General features: G+C 52.9%; 1 protein-coding gene and 1 non-coding gene across 2 annotated transcripts in view; one reads left to right on the top strand and one right to left on the bottom strand.

Moving 5' to 3' along the window:
• Positions 1-17142, bottom strand: part of KSR2 (kinase suppressor of ras 2) — a 334988-nt gene that overhangs the window by 110919 nt on the left and 206927 nt on the right. The gene's annotated exons all lie outside the window — the stretch shown is intronic.
• On the top strand, positions 5678-5743 carry TRNAA-UGC (transfer RNA alanine (anticodon UGC)). The gene has a single exon. It is a non-coding gene; the product is annotated as a tRNA-Ala (tRNA).

The raw sequence follows: 17142 nt of genomic DNA, 5'->3' as shown, positions 1-17142 counted from the left end.
ACCCCTCCCCTTCCCTGGGCTCGAGGAGCTAATAGTTTACTGTCTCTCTCCATTTGTCTTTCCTGGACATTTCATACAAATGAAATCATATGGTATATGATCCTGTACGTCTTGTCTTCTTTCATTTATCACAGCCGATCTTTAATGTAGGTCCTGTTATTCTCATTCTCCAGGCAGAGAAATTGAGGGTTGGAGAGGTTAAAAGACTTGTCCAAGGCTGATCAGCTGGTTAAGGACATGGGCAATGGGTCTGGAACCCACGTCTGGGAGCTCTTCCCTCGAGCCACCAGGTGAGGCAAGCTAGTGCTCTTCAGATGAGACAACACGAAGGCTGGTCCGTGGCACAGCACTCCTCTCGGCACTTCTGAATTGGAATCAGTGTGCCCTGCTGCTTCCTGGCCCTCTGGCTCCCTGTTCACTCTGAGAGGTGCCATTCTGAGGGTCTGTGTATCTCCTGCCCTTCATTGGTATTTACCCTGGGGTGACCCACTTGAGTCACCGTTGACTGAAGGAAAACACAGGAAGGAAAGGGAAGAAATGATGAGAGAGCATCAAGCACCACTGAAGTGCAGCTTCACTGCAGATAAGGCTTAAGCACTCCAGAGCTCCAGAGATCAATATACCCTAAGAGATGTAAATCGGGTTTGCCCTTTGCCCCTTCCTGGGTAGCAGAGGCCAGCAGAGTAAGTCCCTCCTTCATCCTGCTCCTCAGTATCCATGTATCTGAAACAAAACCCAAGCATGTGTGCATGCATCAGAACAGGAAGACACAGTCCAAATCTGAACGTGCAAGGGACTGTATGTCTGGTCGATTATCTTGTGCCCAATACTGGCATACAGAAAAGGCCGGAGGGGAGCAAGAATCCAGTTGCTGGATCCACATCCGGGTCATGTGACACTTCTGGGTCAAACTTACATCATCAGGAGGAGGGTGAAGGATATGCGGGAACTATGTACTACTTTTGCATGTTCTCATGAGTTTAATATCTTTCTAAAAGCAGAAACTTTATTTTCTTTCCTAAGTTAAACATTAATAATCAGCACAGTCTAGACTTTTTCTCCCCTATTGGTCACCCCGACCAGCATTACCAACCTCCCTGTGCTTCAGCCTCCCCGGCTGACATTTGCCAAGGGAGAGAGAACAGGATCACAGACAGTCCAAGAGCATCTCCGAGGGACGTCTGCAACTTCTGTTCTATCTGCTTAGAAGACTAAGGGATAACTTTTCATTTGTTTTTGTTTTAGGGTTCTTGGATGGGCATGTTTATTTTTTGTTTGGGGGCCTCATCTAGCTGCGTTCAGAGTTTACTCCTGGCTCAGTGCTCAGGGATCACTCTTGGTGGGGTTTAGGAGACTGTTTGTGGCGCTGGGCACTCAAACTATGTGCAAGGCAAGTGCTTTTCCCCTGGACTATCCCTCTGGCCCCCTAAGAGATAACTTAGTCCTGAACATGTGAATTACACAGCTGATCTGGCCTCACAAGCAAGAGAGCACCGTTGCCAATCAAGCTGATGGGAGACGGAGACCATTTTCTCTTAGACAACTCCACCCCGTGCCTCCTGCCACCTCAGGAATGACACTACCTCGGGGCACTTCTGATTTTAAAAGAGGGCAAGGATGGGGGGGGGGGAAGTGCCCACTTCTCCTGGGAATCTGGGAGTTAAGATGTGATTTTCTCAGGATTAAACCATTTTCAGCATTTTATTTTACACGTGTAATTCAAGAACTCAGAGAATCAACATTGCTGAGATTTACAATCAGCCTTCACAGACTGCACCCAAAACATCTGCAAAGCAAAGAAAGATCCTCTGGCAGACAGTCTCTTTAATAAGACAACAGAAGTTACTTTATTCAACCAGCATCTCCTTCCTAATGAGCCTATTTGTGCAATTTGAATGTTGTGCAATTTAGTGATCAAGATTCTTTTCTCCCTGTCCCCAGCAGACAAGGTCAAACAGGATTAAACACATGTTAATACCTTCCACTGCCTTAAACAAAGGTGATGCCTTGTCTCACACGGGTTGGAGAGGTTCTCACATCTGCACAAGACAGCCAGGTCCATTATACACGCCGAAGCTTCAATTAAAGGCAATTTTCAGAATCTTAAACTTTTTAGAAATGTTCTTTCCTCCACATTTAGGAATCAGAAGAAATTGTTCCCCCAAACCAACCCAAGCTGATTTCTCTCAACAAATATTTACCGAAGCTCTTTTATATTCCAAACATGATGGCAGATGCCAGAAATATGAGAGGCGAGTCATGACCATTGCCCCCCCCTCCCCCCCCGCCGGGCTGGATCAGGTCTGGGAGAAGGACACCGAGCCGAATAACAATGAAAAGCACACTGAGTGGGGCAGGTGCTCAGACACAAGAAGCCAAAGCGAATGGAGGCAGAGTCGGGTTGAGAAACAGCTGATGTGGAAGCTGGATCTGTCCATTGCTGGTCAGCCACTCTGGGCAGGAATCTAACTTAACCTCTCTGAGTTGCATTTTCTCTCTCTTGAAATTTCAAATGTCTACTGTTAGCCCAGCACCCCCTGGGCCTTCAGGGGCATTTTTTTGCTTCTTGAAATCACACCCAGCAATGCTCAGGGGTTACGCCTGGCTCTGCACTCAGCAATTATTCCTGGCAGTGCAATTATTCCTGGCAGTGGGGGACCATATGGGATGCTGGGAATCGAACCCCGTTCTGCTGCGTGCAAGGCAAATGTCCTCCCAGCTGTATTATTACTCCAGTTCCACCTTGGGGGCATTTTGAGGCTTAAATGAAGCTGAATTACCACCTAATATTGACACTCAGATTCACTTCGCCTTTTCTTATTCCCCACAAAGACTGAGCGCTGCTAACATTCATACATAAGAAAGGGGAGGGGGGGCTTAACGTGCTAATGAAAATGTCCTGGAAGGAAACGAGGAAGCCAAGAAGGAGATCAGGCATAACATCTGCCTTAACAAAGGCGACAGGGTGACCCAGCGTTTGCTTTTGAGCTTTCCGGTGGCCAGAGTGAAGAGGATCTCATGTTGGTCACATGACCCGGCTGCTCATAAGCAACGAACAGGAGATCAAGGGGGCCTCAACCCTCACCCTGGCCCCAGCATCAGAGAGAGATAATGCTTGAGCCCTTCTACCATCACTATCAAAGTCCTCAATGACGCCCTCTAGGGACCATTCTAAGATCACCTTCCGTTCAGTAAGGTAAAGGTAAAGGCCCTCCCGTTGATCGTCGATTTGCTAGAGCGGGCCCAGTAACGTCTCCATTGGAGACTTTGTTGTTACTGTGTCTGGCATATTGAATACTCTGGGTAGCTTGCCGGGCTCTCCGAGAGGGGCGGAGGAATCGAACTCGGGTCGGCCATGTTGGCTGCGTGCAAGGCAGACACCCTACCCGCTGCGCTATCGCTCCAGCCCAGTGAAGGATGGAATACAACTGCCAAAACGTAGGTCAGGGGGAAAGCTCCTAGGAGGGATGACAAGGTGCAGTGCCAGCTTCCTCTGGAGACTCTTTCTGCTGCCTGGTCTACAGAGCGCGTCCATAAGCTCTGCTACCCTGTGTCCCCCTTGAACCAAGTAAGAATCCCAGTGACTCACCCCCACGGGGCCGGCCCTGTCCATCCCTTCCCCAGATGCACTACCCTGACTTTAAGTTTCAGCAAGAGATGGTGGTGGGAGGGCTGGTGGGGAGGCCAAGGAGAACTTCAAGGAGCTGCGTGTCCCTCCCAGAACACAGGGGAACCAGCAAGGAGAGCCTCCAAATCGGAAGCCTCCGGTACCCCGACCTTCAGGTCCCGTGAGTGTCGGTGCCGAGGGCTGTCACACTGGAGGTGCTTAACTGTGTCCAAGCTGGGAGAAGGCCATGCCCAGAAGTCCTGGGCTAGGGGAGGGACTGGGAGAAACCAGTGGAGAGAGAGAAAGGGCAGGAATGGTATGTGAGTGAGTGTGTGTGTGTGTGTGTGTGTGTGTGTGTGTGTGTGTGTGTAGCAGAAGACAGAGGAAGGTTCTAGAAAACGGGTACAAGGACCAGGGTACCTGGAACCTGGGGGCATACTGAGTCTCTATCTTTTATATAAGAGCCTCACAGGCTGAGGAACCAAGAAATGGCATTAAACACCTCTGCTGTTGGCACCCACCCAGCGGGCTACAGCCAGGGGTGGGAATTAGAGGAGGCGAAGGGAACGCCGGGATGGGGAGCCCAGGGCAGTGATGCTGACGGCTTTCCCTCACTGAAAAAACTCCTCCACTGTGGAAACGCGGGTGGGCATACGCGCTTCTGGGCACGGCCATCACTGCACGGGTAAAAGAAAGGAGCGTCCATGGGCAGCAGGGAGGGTGTCAGTGATGGCTGCAGGAAGTGGAGGTGTGGACCAGGTTGTCTTCCAAAAGCAGGAAACTGCCAGGTCACAGACACAGGTGCTGTTTCTGGTCAGTATTGCTTCACCCAAGACCTGGGGTTTCAGGACCTGGGACAGTTGCTCAGGCACTCCACATTTGCGGAAAGAATGAACGAGAGCATCAAGAATCAGGAGCAGGAGCTGGAGCGATAGCACAGCAGGGAGGGTGTTTGCCTTGCATGAGGCTAACCCGGGTTCGATTCCCAGCATTCCCTAGGGTCCCCTGAGCACCACCAGGAGTGATTCCGGAGTGTAGAGACAAGAGCAACCCCTGAGCATCGCTGGGTGTGACCCAAAAAGAAAAAAAAAAAACAGGAGCAGCCAGAAAGCAACTGTTTTAACGCCACAAACCTCGCCTGTCATAACTATCTCTGCGTTTAAAAAGCATTTTAAACTCTTACCTGCTGATCGAAAAACAAGTTCACGTTCTCCTTTGTGACGATTATTAATCTAGGTCTTCAATTCTCTATCTCAAAACATCTTGACTCTTATCTCCACTTTCTATGCCTAATTGTTTTTCTTCATCTATATTCCAATATGCTAAATATTGCGATCATAAATCGAGATAATCTTTCATCGCTTCCTTCCCTACGTCGCCCGTTAATTAAGACCCAGACTCCCAAAGAAGGCTCACTGCAGTCTGTGTACTCACAAATAAGATGAATCAAGTGACTTGGGGGCAGGATGAGGATAATTATCATTATTTATCAAAGGAGATAACACAACAAAGAAGTATCTTTGAGCCAAAAAGCACCCTCTAAAGTGTGAGCTGCTATTATCATTCATTAAGCAAAATTCCAAAGTTGAAAAAAAACCATTTAAGCCATCAGAGATCATTTATTACTCCAATGGAAGGGAAAGCCGACGTCTCCAGGAGAGTTTCCTCTGAGATCAGATTACTGGAGCACTGACAAGCTTAGGGGTTCACCAGGTGCCCCCACACTGTCACAGGCAAAGAGTGAATGCAGAGAGTTGGTGGCCATGGTGGGGATGAGGACAATCAAGGACTGTCACTGCAAGCAGAAAGAAGCAGGAGTGATGGGGCCGGAGTCATAGCACAGCGGGGGGAGGGGTGCGGGGTGTGTTGCCTTGCACGTGACCATCCTAGGTTTGATCCCCGGCATCCCATATGGTTCCCAGGGCACTACCAGGAGTGATCCCTGAGTGCAGAATCACGAGCTACCCTTAAGCACCACCGGGTGTGAACCACCCCCCCCCCATCCCACCGAAAAATAACAATAAAGAACCAGGAGAAACTTCCACTCCGAGTCCTACTTCTAGGCTGGCCGGTAGCTCAGTGGAAGAGCACTTGCCTTGCATGTAGGAGGCCCAGGTTCAATCCCTGGCATCACCTCCCAAATTTAAAAAAATTTAAAGGGGAAAAAAAGACTTGAGACTAGAGAGATGGTACAAGGGGTACAAGGCACTGGCCTTGCAGGCGAACCCATCCAAGAGTGACCCCTGTGTGCAGGGCCAGAAGTGAGCCCCAAGCAGTGCTGAATATGACCCCCAAACCAACAATAACAGGAAAAAAATCCCAAAAACTTTCTTGCCTGAGAGATAGCTTTATGAGATGTTTTGTAGGCAGGAAGCCTGGGTCTGAGTCTCGGCACTGCAGATAGTTGCCTGAGCAACTCTGAGAGCACCCCCAACCTAATAATAATAATAAAAATAAAAGCAAATGGAAGAAAAACACTCAAATCAGCCCCACTTTCCATACAGCAGGAAGGGGTCCCACCCAACCGGCCGCACCCAGCACTCAGTGCCCCAGGAGTGAGCGGTCCAACCCGAGAAGTCTGGAGCGGGCCCGGGTGACTTCCGAGTAGATGGCACTTTCCTGGCACGGAGAATGTAAGGGTTGTTGACAAGGGACACGCAGCCTCTCCAGAGCTGGCCCGGGGCCCGGCGCAAAGCCGCAGGCTGTCCTAACGCAAACGGAGAGAGGGAACAGTCCGCGCCCACCCCGCAGAGCCAAGGCAGGCTGGACCGAGGAGCTTCAAAGCGCTGGACCCCAGGCAGAGGACCTGCCCGGTCCCAGAGGCAGACCTCCCACAAATCCCACCTGGCATGTGCAGGCGGCAGTGGGTGGACCTGCCGCCCAGCTCTGGGCAACGGGGCGCCCGCAGCTGCCACGCAGGGGCAGAACCACAGTCGGGGGCGGGTCGTGATGAGCCGCGGCTGCTCCCCGTCTCCCTGGGGCCCCGCTTTGCTGCTGTTATAAACAAGGCCCCAAAGAAAGCTCGGCTCCGAGAAGCCGCGGAAGAAGCCATCTGCGTGTCGAATAAATGAAGGGGGGAGAGCTGATGAGGAAGAGATTAGAGCTGGGAGCGAAGTGAACAAGATTAAGGAGCTGGAAGTGAAAAATGAGTTAGAATCCCAATAAGTAGGAGACATTAAGAGCCCCGTTCTCCCGTCCCCCCCGCAACCCCCTCCCTAACAGCGAGATAAAAAGCAAAAGCAGATTTCAAATAGAAGAGACTGCCGGTCAATGAAGCAGAAATTTACAGGACGGAGGGTACATGAGATAAAATATTAAGATAAATGGTGGAAACCCAAGAGATGATCAATGGGAAATGTAAAACTAAGTGACGGGTTAAGTTAGCAACAGAAAAAAAAATAATCTTTTTCTTTTCAAGAAATGAGAGAAATGGATGAGGGTGCAGCTGGGGGGGGGAGCATTTGCCATTTGTGTGTGAGGCTCTGGGTCCAGACCCCAGCATTGTGCCCCCACCCCCTGCCTCCCCCCCCCAAAAAAAAAGAAGCAAGAGAAATCTTTTTAAACCGTTTCTTCGGTTTGGGGCTATTTTTTTTATTTACAGCAAAGTTGCAAAGGCATTAACTCCAGAGAGTTATCGCGAACCTTTTGCCCTGAGCTCTCAAATGCCAGCCCCTTTCAGACAGCTGGGGAAACAGGAAAGATCGCTCTTTGGAAGACAGGACAGGACTTGGCGTCCACGACGGTTGTTTTTGTTTGTTTGTTTGTTTTATTTTGTCCCTGGTGCTCTCTGTGTGCCCTAAGATATTGCAGTGCCTTGCAGAGAGGTTTGTTTGTAAAGGAAGAGGGTTTTTTATTTATTTATTTATTTATTTTTGCTTTTTGGGTCACACCCAGCGATGCACAGGGGTTACTCCTGGCTCATGCACTCAGGAATTGCTCCTGGCGGTGCTCAGGGGACCATATGGGGTGCTGGGAATCGAACCCGGGAAGGAAGAGGGTTTTTAAACAACCCAGATTAAAAAGAAAAGGGGAAATTGAATGGCAGAAATGAGTGGCAGGCATCGGGTCTGGTTAGTGCTTGGATGGAGAAATGAGTGACAACCGGCAGAACAGAGTAAGAAGCCAGGGAGTGAGTTCGGCTGCCACCCTGATGGCCACCAGGCTGCATCGCAGATCAGAGGGAAAAGGAAGAAGACCTGACAGTAGCGATGGGTAGCAGGGGATGCATCAGGGGGCTGAAAAAACCAGAGCCCGATGAATACCTTAGACTAAGAATCAATTCCCAGTGAATTTAGGACGGAAATGTAAAAGGCCAGAGTTCACACCCTATTTTAGGAGAAATATAGAGGGCAATATGTTTATGACATCGGGGCAGAAAGAACTTACTCAATAATATGTTTTAAAGCAAAAACAAAAGGAAAGGATGTACTTGACCACCTGGATGTTCAAAAATACCTTTTTAGTCAAAAGTGACAAGAGAAAAGCTCTAACCACAAATCACAAGATGTAAGCATTATCAATAACCAAGGAGTCAAACCCAGACTAATTTTCAGTGCCTAAAAGTCAATAAGAAGCCTGGAGCAATAATATAGTGGGTAGGGGGCTTGCCTAGTTCACAGGTGACTCAGGTTTGGCACCCCATTCCATTTCCCCAATCGCGCCAGGAGTGAGCCCTAAGCACAGAGCCAGGAGCGAGCCGTGAGCAATGCCAAGTGTGACCCAACATCCTTACTAAAAAAAATCCATAAGAAAATAAGAGATGACCCAACAGGATATTTTTAATGGGCAAAAGACAGAACACACAAGAAGCTAACACACTCATGGGAAGCACCTCGGTTTTATCAGCAGTCAGGAAATGCAAACTGAACTAAGCTGAGACACTGTGTTATTCTCACCAGATGGGAAAAACATTTCAACAGTCTGGCCATGTGAAAGTTGGCATGGAGATAGAGCAATGGGAACACCTATGCATTGCAGGAGATTACGATCCGAAGCCATCATTTTTGGCGACCAATTAGACATCATCGAGTCCAACGGTTCTCAGCCAGGGTGGTGATGGCTGCCACCCACTCCCCTGCGGAGAACATCTGCCATGTCTAAAGGCATTTTGGTTTCTCGGATGTGTTTGAAGGACACAGTTTCCACTGGTTATCTCTGGAAACAGAGGCCAGCATGCCGCTAAATACCCTCTCCGCTCAGAACAAAGAAGTACCTGTCACCAGCGTCAAGAGTACTGGAGTTAAGAAACTGATCCTGGGGTCACATGTGCCCAATGTCTACTTAAGCTCCCACGTAGCCATGATCCAGAGACACACAGATGACTCTTGGACCTGAGCAACTTGCGGCAGAGTTGGCCCTGACTTTTCGAAAGGCCTTCTCCGCTGGGCTGCTCCAGCCAGGGGCGGGTGTTGTCCTTCCCCCGGCTCTCTATGAGCCCCAGCGGGTGCCGTTTTCTAGAAGACAGCAAGAGGCACTGGGTATGAGTTTGCGGTGATGACAAATCCCAAGTCTCGTGTGACAGGGGACGAGTGGGCCGTCCTTCCCTCCACTCCATGGGATGCCGAGACGATGTCACATCTGCCCACCATCTACCTAAGCTCCCACGTAGCCATGATCCAGAGACACACAGATGAACCTGAGCAACTTGCTGTAGTGATTTCTTCAAACCCTAATTGTTAAAAACTTAGAATTCCTTGAGCACATGGACGCTCTTGAGGCCGCGTGAGATTATACTACATCCATAACAAGCCATACAAAACACATTGTCTAGCATTGCATTTTCGGCAGGTATGAGGGGTGGTAGGACTGGTCTTTAAATATCGAAGGTAACTAAAGTAGAGAAAGAATATCTTGCAAATTGTCTGCTTGAGCAAATCAATGAACAACGGGAGGACAGTGCTACAGAGCTGCCACACAGGCAAGGGGAAGTGTGGAATGGGGGGATCTGGGGATTTTGGTGGTGGAAGGGATGGGTGTTTGACCATGTGATCAAAGTTCAAACATGAGATTTTTGTTACTGTACCTCATGGTTAATTAATAAATTTTTTTTAAAAAAAAGAAAAGAAACTAATCTTGGGGCTGAAGAGATAGTGCAGAGGGTAAGGTGTTTGCCTTGCATGTGGCCGACCCAGGTTCTATCCCCAGCATCCCATATGGTCCGCTGAGCACTGCCAGGAGTGACTCCTAAGCACAGAGCCAGGAGTGAGCCCTGAGCACAGCCAGGTGTGATCCAAAAGCCAAAAGAAAGAAAACAAACCAGAAACTGCTCTGGTCAAGCTGAAGACACAGAGATCTTGTCTCAGACCTGGGGGTCTACTCCGAGGCCTGCTTCCTGGGACCGTCTTTCTAATGCTTTTGAATAAAAACCCCAAAGAGCACTTGTTGGATAGGCACGGGCCCAGGCATCTCCCGCAGTGGTTGATTCCAGAGGCTCAGGATGGGATGGTGCAGTCCAGATGTTTTGTTAACTGCCCCAGTAATTGGTGCCATCAGAGAACCTTGGGGAAGCATCCAGATCCCTCAAGTACTCCAGGAAAATGTCTGCACATGCTTCAGAGTAAACCGGAAACACATACCAACGCCCATCAAGAGAGGAATGCATGCATTAATTCTGGTCCATTGAAACCATAGAACATTTCCATATTTCACTGGCTTTTCAGAGACCATCGAGCAGAATCATTAATTTATAAACCACTATGAAAGAGGCTGCCAATTAATCCGTGATGCAGTGCCTTCTCAGACTTAAGTTTTTTTTTAATTTAGCATTATCTTATCATCGCCTTCCAATTTATTTAGACTTATTTCCTCGTATATCATGCTGCTCTATTTTCATGTCTTTCTGCAGGGACAATATGCATAAGACAATATTTTGTTGCCAGGCCAAGTCACAGTGCAATATTTTTGGAGACCTTTTAATATCCAATTAAACCCAGCTCATGAGAGATCAACGCATGAGGCCTTGGAAGTGACGACATTGTGAAGCGTCTCGTCCGGGTGCCCTGGGCAGGCTAATCAAGGACTCTGCCGGGCAGCTGGCGATGGGTTAGACTGCAAATCACAGCCTGGTTTCAAAGACGCTGAACTTGACCATTGACGAGAGTCACGGGGGATGGAGGGTGTCGTGGCACATGAGTCTCAGAGAAATGCAGGACGAATAAACTGACAACATTCACTCTGGCCCGCGTGTACTCTGAGGCCAGACTAGTCAAGAAAACACAGCCACGGAGCATGGGAAGAAAGGAAGACGCCATTGGTAGGAGGGTCAAAAACACATGCCAGACAGTCTGCTTAGGGTCATGCACGGGCAAACTGGCTGACCAAGAGAGTAAAGCAAATTCTTCTTCTTTTTTTGTTCCTCAGGATGCGCAGGGGCTACTCCTCCACTCAGGAATTACTCCTGGTGGTGCTCGGGATGCTGGGGACCGAACTCGGGTCAGCTGCACGCAAGGCAGACAACCTCCCCACTGTCTTATCGCTCTGGCCCCAGAGTAAAGCAGATTCTGACGACCCCGTGTGGAGGGGGAGGAGGAGAGTCAGCCGGGCAGCGTGCATAAGGGGCTTGCAGGAGCTTGAGGTGTTGTGGTTCTCACGTTCAGGTTCAGCTTCTAAGCATCTCGTCAGGGCTGGGGGCTGGGCAGAAGGCCAGCGAGCCACCATTCTGGGAAGCGCTCTCCCACTGAGTTACGGCCCCTGGCCGAGGCCCGGGACCCTTCTCAATCCATCAGGCCTGTATCGACCTTGGGACAAATGGGCCCAATTAGGAGAGATGGGGCCGCCCCTTCCCACGGCCCTGGGCTCCCCCACTCACAACGCGGAGAGGCTTTTCTTGCATCTGGAGGAGAGTAGCTTCCAGATTGAATTTCAAAGAAGGGTGTCCGGATCAGCACTGCTGGGGGGCGTCTGTGTGTATGGGGAGGACGTACACAGGACCCCCGTACTGCCCCCAGCCGGGACAGTGCTTCTTATGATGGGAGGGGGTCCTAAAGGGTCCCTATTGAAGGGCATTGTTCCAATTTAAAATTAACCATCAGTCATTAAAACTCCAATTAAGGAACGGAATGTCATGCCTGGGTAAATTTAATAAATAGGAAAGTACCCAGGGGGTGACGACGTTTGCTCCCGTCAAAGACAGCCATCGCCAGCTCTGCGACTTCATTCTGCAAAAGGACACGGACCACCCCCCCACAGGTTAAAGCTATTATCTCAAACCACAGGACCGCTGGTCGAGGGCACCACGGCGCTGCACGGAAACCCGGCGGGCGTCTGGGCTCTGTTTACCCCCCTCTGGCTGACAGCTGAGGGCACGGCCCTGGCCTGCCGGCCTGCATGTCACGGCTCCCGGGAGCTCGTCGGAGATCAGCCTCAGAGAGAGGGGTGGCAGGGTGGCTCGAAGGGGCCGCGGCAGGGCTGGCCATTCCTCTCTGTCCCGAACAGCCCAGGGCGGCCCTGCACAGTGCTGCTGGTCGAAGGAGGAGCCCCCGCCGGGCCAAGACCCCCGCTGGGCATTTCCTCTCCAGCTGCATCCCGCGGCCTGCCTGTCCGTCTCTCCTCCTCACTCTCTCCCCACCTCCGTCCAGGTGCGCCCAGGGGCCCGAGCAGATGCCAGTTCTTCTGAGAGCAGGGCCAGGAGACACAGACCCCGTGGCCATGACGAGTGCGCTTGTGAGCGGGTGGGGCGCTGGGGGATGAGGGGCCAAGGGGGCTCATCCATGCTTCTCCACTGACCCCTGCACGAACTGGGGGGCTGGCTGCCCCCGCTGGCTCAAGGCTGCAGGACTAACCCTCACCATCCTCTGTGAGTTTGGGGAACTGCCGGTGTTCATGGGGGAGGGGAGGGTGAGTGGGGTCCCCAGCCTCCAGGGGTGCTGCTGTCACGGGAATCAGAATTCATTTTGTCTGCTTGATTTTGAGTTTGGCGGTCCCACTGGTGGTGCTCAGGGGCTGGTCCTGGCCCTGTGCTCGGGAGAGGCCCCTGCTGGTGCTCTGGGGACCATCAGGGCATCAGGGACCAAACCAGGCTGGGCTGGGAGCTAGGCAATCAGCTTAGTCCCTTTACTGACTTTTTGAGCCCGGAATCAAAATTTCCCAATTTTGGTTGTTGAGATATTTTGCTTTTTTTTGGTGGTGTGTGTGTGTGTGGGGGGGGGGGGGTTTCCAAGGGCGTCCTGCGTCCCGTGCCATTGTCACTTTCCTACAGAGCCACCGCCCACCCACTGGCCCCCATCTGTAAAGAGTCCGGCCTGCTGGGAAGGGGTCTGAGCTGACCGTCCAATGTGGTCAATCCACATTAGGGTCTTGGGACCCCAATGGAGGAAACGGGGCCTTGAGAGAAACCCTGGCCTCGTGCTCCTCCCGAAATCAGAGAGGAGGTGGAGACCCCCTGCTGAGATGCACCTTGCCTTGCCACGTTCCACAGTTCCAAACCCAGCCCCCAGATCAGGGCTGGCTGTCACGTGGGTGCGCCAGTGACCCCTAAGCCTGGGGACATTCCCCATATTGCCAACAAAGGACGCGGTTGTGTGTGTAGCAGCGGGTTGGCTTCTCCCGCCGAACCTCGCAGCTATGCCTCCGGGGGACGCGTGGCTCTTCCCACACTGCCGGTGAGGAACTGCAGAGACCCCACGAGGACACACACGTCTGTGTCTCCGGTGCTCAGCCCGGGCAGGACGGAGCTGAGATCTGTGACTCTGAGCTGAGGTCCCGAGCCACGCCCCCGCCAGTGGCCCTGCCAGACATGGACTGTGGGCTGTGGTCACCATGCGGGCGCTCTCAGGGAACAGGAGCCGCGCCTGTGAAGCCTGCGAGGGAGTTTCTCCCCCAGATGATCGCCGGGGTCCCAGATCCTCGCCCCGCCTAAGAGTCGGCGAAACTGACCTTGGCGGCCTGACTGACACCTGGGACTCGGGTGGGCACAGCCCCCTGGGGCTTCCTCCTCCCTCCTGCCACCTCTTGAGCCTGGGGGTCCCGATGCAGCCCTGCGGGGGTGGCTGACAGTGCTGGTGGTCTCCCGGCGGCTGCAGTGAGGGTTCGCCATGCCACCCCCATACACACAGCCTCTGGCTTCCAGCAAACACAAAGGCTGCAGGCTGGGGGAGCGAATGCCAAGCCTGGCTGGGAGCAGGCCAAGACGGGCCTCCAGCCCCCGGGCTGTGGGTCTGCTGAGATGGACGGTGGATGGATGGTGGCGGCTAGTCAGTGCTGTGCCGCTCCTGAGAGACGCTTCTCTGGGCTGGGACAGGCAGGGGTCCCTCTGGCCGGCCTCCCTTTGCTCTCACCATTCCGGCTCACCTGCAGCCCATCCTGGCAGAGCTCTAGACGCTGCGGGGATGGGTCACTGGAGTCAGGAGGGAGCGGGGAGAGAGAGAAAGCAGGACCGGGAGGGACACAGGGACAGAGAGGAGAGAGGGGAGACAGAGACGGCGGGCAGGGGCGGCCCCGGCAGAGAGGAGGCATATGGGAGATGCCGGGGTTAGACGGGCACGAGCACAGATGGGAGCCGGGGAGGGCAGGGAAGAGCAGCGAGGTGGGGAGGTGGACTCGAGTGCCAGCGGCCACCCATGGCTGCCCACTGGCGGGGCCTGGCTTTCAGCGGAGGGGAGAATTGCTCTCACAGGGGCCTGGGGAGACGATTGGCACCGGCATCCTCTGCCAGGAAGGACGTGGTCCGAGCTAAAACACAGGTTGTTGGACTCCTCCCAGAAGCTGGGGGGGGTCGGGACCCCCAGAAAGGGGCTGGGCTGGGAAAGCACCACCAGGCCTGGCCATGGTGGGGGAAGCCAGGCCAAGCTCGGGGTGGCCCGCTGCTGGACCAGGAGCAACAGGGGCTAGCCAGGGCAGGCTTCGCAGGCAGGAGGCCTGGGTTCAAGCCCCGGCACCGCACGGTTCCCCCGCGCACAGAGTCAGGAGTAGCTCCTGAACCCTGCTGGGTGTGGCTCCGAGACCAACTAGAGAGGTGGGAATAAAGGGGTAGCAAGGGGTCCAGTGGGCCGGGAGGAGATTGGAACCATGTGAGGTACCAAGGAGTAGCAGCGAGGGGCAGAGTGGACGGGCAGAGTCTGGCGTGCGGGCTGACCGTCCTCCTGGAAAGGCTTCAGCTCCCAGAACCAGCCAAGAACCTGCCACCGGGGGCCGGGCCAGTCACAGGTCGGTGGCCCCCAGACAGATGTCACTTGTATTTTGCATGGAAAACATTGTCGCCCTCTTAAACATTGTGGGTTGGTTCACAAAAACCTGGTTTCTCTGGGAAAGAAAATGTCGAGAAAAATTGACATTCTCTGGAATGATCTGGAATCCGCTGCTGGAAAGATCTGGGTCCCTTTCCCTGAAGCTACTGCTGAGCAGCTTCCTGTCCCACCACCTTGGTCTTCCCCGATGCCCTTCATCCCCGATGACGCCAGAGGTGCTCAGTGCACAGGACAGAGTCTCCACTGTACCCCAAGCAGGAAGTACCAAGGCTTCGTTGGTTCACCTGGTGTACGGTTATGGGGTGTGACACTCCCGGCCGGGGACACACACCTGGTGGTGAGACCTGCCTCCACCCGGCACCCTCACGCCCACCCCCAGGCCGAGCATACCTCCCCAGACCGGGCTGTGGCAACGTGCCCCTGAGAGCCTGGACAAGCATTTAGAACCATAGCGGCCAGCGCATCTCAGCACGTTGGCACCTCTGAGAGGGGTGTGGCCTGGGAACATCCTCCTGGGCCTTCTATTTGGGGGCCTGCGCTAGGGGAGGGCATCATGGGGTGGGTGGAGGTGGGTGATGATTCCTCTCATCAGGACAGTCCATGGGGACAGGGCTGCGCCCGTGGCCCTCAGACTCCTGCATCATGGAGTTTTCGACAAAGAGAGGAGGCCCTCCGAAGACCCCAAGGCACTTATGGCATCCCACATGGTCCCCCGAGCACCACCGAGAGTAATTCCTGAGTGCAGAGCCAGGAGGAACCCCTGAGCATCGCCGGGCGTGGCCCCCAAACAAGCGGAACAAAGTGAGTGAGTCCTGTGGAATCCACACAGCTGGGGGCTGCCAGTAAGAAATGCAGGGCCCCCCCATGCCGGTGTCTGTGCATGGGGCCTCTGTCACAGCCAGAGCTCAGGAGCTGTTACGCATTGACCTCTAAATGGATTTTGTACCGGAAAAGAAAGGGTGTGTGTGGGGGGGGGGGACAAAAATTGCTGTAAAGGGCACTGCTGAGACAATCGCTAAACCTGGAGAATGGTTGAGATGTGAGTCTTGATTCAATATCAACTTTAAGGAATCTGGTGACTCTGTGTGGTTATGTAAGCAATAAGCAATCTAGTCTCAAACGGTGCGCACAAATAATGAGAGTGAGAGAGAGAGAGAGCAGGAGGGGAGAGAGAAAGAGAGAGAGGGGAGGGGGAGGGCAGGGGGATAGAGCAGAAGGAAATGCAGCAATTATTACAAAGTGATGAATCTGGGTAAAGGCAAAAGACTCAAGTCTCCTTTGCACGGTTCTTGTTGCTCTTCTCTGAGTCGGAAATTGTCTGAAAAGGAAAAGCTACCCCTGACGCATCCTACGACCAGCTGGTTCTCTGGCATCGGTGTGCGGCATCATCAGAGGGCTTGGAAGCTCAGCAGGTGGCTGGACCCTCTCGGCAGTGGAGCAGGTCTGTGGGGCAAGTTCAACTCTGCTTTTCTGACACGTGATCAGGGGATGCTGCGGCCACTGGTCTGGGGTCCCCTTTGAGACACTCTGGGAAAACTCCGGTTCAACCATGGAAGTGACTGGCATGAACCAGACTCAGGGATAGGTATAAAAATAATAAATAAAGGCCCTCCCGTTGATCGTCGATTTGCTCGAGCGGGCCCAGTAACGTCTCCATTGGAGACTTTGTTGTTACTGTGTCTGGCATATCGAATACTCTCGGTAGCTTGCCGGGCTCTCCGAGAGGGGCGGAGGAATCGAACTCGGGTCAGCCATGTTGGCCGCGTGTAAGGCGAACGCCCTACCCGCTGTGCTATTATCAATATCCTTCTTTGGCAGGGATAGGTAAAGTAGGAAAATCACCAAGAGGTAGAAACGGGGACCAATGAGACAGCACAGGGGACAAAGCGTTTCCCTTGCGCATGGTGGACCCCCTCTGAAAATCCCTGGCACCGCAGAGAGTATCCCGAACATCACCAGCAATCACCCCTGAGCACAGAACCAGCAAGAGCTTGTGGGCACGGTGGGGGTGTAGCCCAACCTACCACCCTCCCTCAATGAAGGAGGTAGAACTGAGAAATGGAGAGAGAGTCCAGGGGGGAGGGAGCTTGCCTTGAACACGGCCAACCCAGATTCAATCCCCAGCACCCCATACGGTTTCCCCAAGCACCATCAAGAGTAATCCCTGAGTGCAGAGCCAGGAGGAACCCCTGAGCATTGCTGGGTGTGGCCTAAAAACAACAAAGCAAAATAAATGGGGGCTGAAAGAAGAATCTTTTCCTCCACGATCCTATCTGTGTCATCTTTGTCTCCTGGTCCCTGTGTTCATGTCATAAGGGCCTCTCCTGGCAGATCACACATAAAGCTATGAAA

Source organism: Sorex fumeus, unplaced genomic scaffold, assembly GCF_029834395.1.
Source record: "Sorex fumeus unplaced genomic scaffold, SorFum_2.1 ptg000083l, whole genome shotgun sequence".
Taxonomy (NCBI): domain Eukaryota; kingdom Metazoa; phylum Chordata; class Mammalia; order Eulipotyphla; family Soricidae; genus Sorex; species Sorex fumeus.
Note: the sequence above shows the minus strand (reverse complement) of the source record. Positions and strands in the feature narration are given on the sequence as shown.